This window comes from Montipora capricornis, chromosome 10, assembly GCF_036669925.1.
Source record: "Montipora capricornis isolate CH-2021 chromosome 10, ASM3666992v2, whole genome shotgun sequence".
Classification (NCBI taxonomy): Eukaryota; Metazoa; Cnidaria; class Anthozoa; order Scleractinia; family Acroporidae; genus Montipora; species Montipora capricornis.
In genome coordinates, this window is record NC_090892.1 from 10,663,823 (window position 1) to 10,664,502 (window position 680).

At 39.1% G+C, this 680-nt stretch overlaps 1 protein-coding gene across 1 annotated transcript in view; it reads right to left on the reverse strand.

Moving 5' to 3' along the window:
* Positions 1–50: 50 nt before the first annotated feature.
* LOC138022263 (uncharacterized) overlaps positions 51–680 on the reverse strand; it is a 16,489-nt gene continuing 15,859 nt past the window's right edge. The window contains exon 10 of the mRNA XM_068869356.1: positions 51–680. This exon is cut by the window's right edge and continues 1,154 nt beyond it. The gene's annotated coding sequence lies outside the window, so the exon portion shown is untranslated.

A 680-nucleotide genomic window follows, 5' to 3' on the forward strand; every position in this document is an offset into this window, starting at 1 on the left:
ACACGGCAGAACGCTTTGGCGTTTTGTAAACATTGAGAGTAGACGAGATATCCAATTTCTCTTTCTAGGTCTTTTAATATATTACTAGTATGGCTGCAAAGACAAGACAGATGCATAAATATCGAAACCGGCAATAATTTTGTTTTGGTCACGAAAATAATACATCGCTGACAACCTTACATATTTTGACTAATTTTTGGTCGCCATCGCAGTGATGAAACTCCAGCAGCCACCCACCCATCCCCCACCCTGAAAAATAAAATTATATGACCTGCCTGTACGTATCATAGGGTGAGTTCGATTTACCCAATTCCGGAACAAGAATACATTGAGTGATTATTTAGTGATTGTTGAAGCAACAAGGACAATAAAGATATGTTTAAAATAGCATTTCAGCAAGTGTTTGACATTATTTCAATGTGAATCTCCGTAAAAACGAAGGATTTCTAACTTCTATTCCGTATTTGCATTCAAGAATACGGTCAATCGAACTCACCCATAATAAAAACACAACTGACGCCGACAAAACGGATGATCTCAAAGGCAATTTTACGTCTTCGCCGTCTTAATAAAGGCCACCTTCTGAGACTTGATAAACCAACCCTTACTCGACACCTCGTACGTTCTCATGCAGTCGGTGGAAAAGACACTACAAGGTTCAACTCGCGCAATGTTTGATC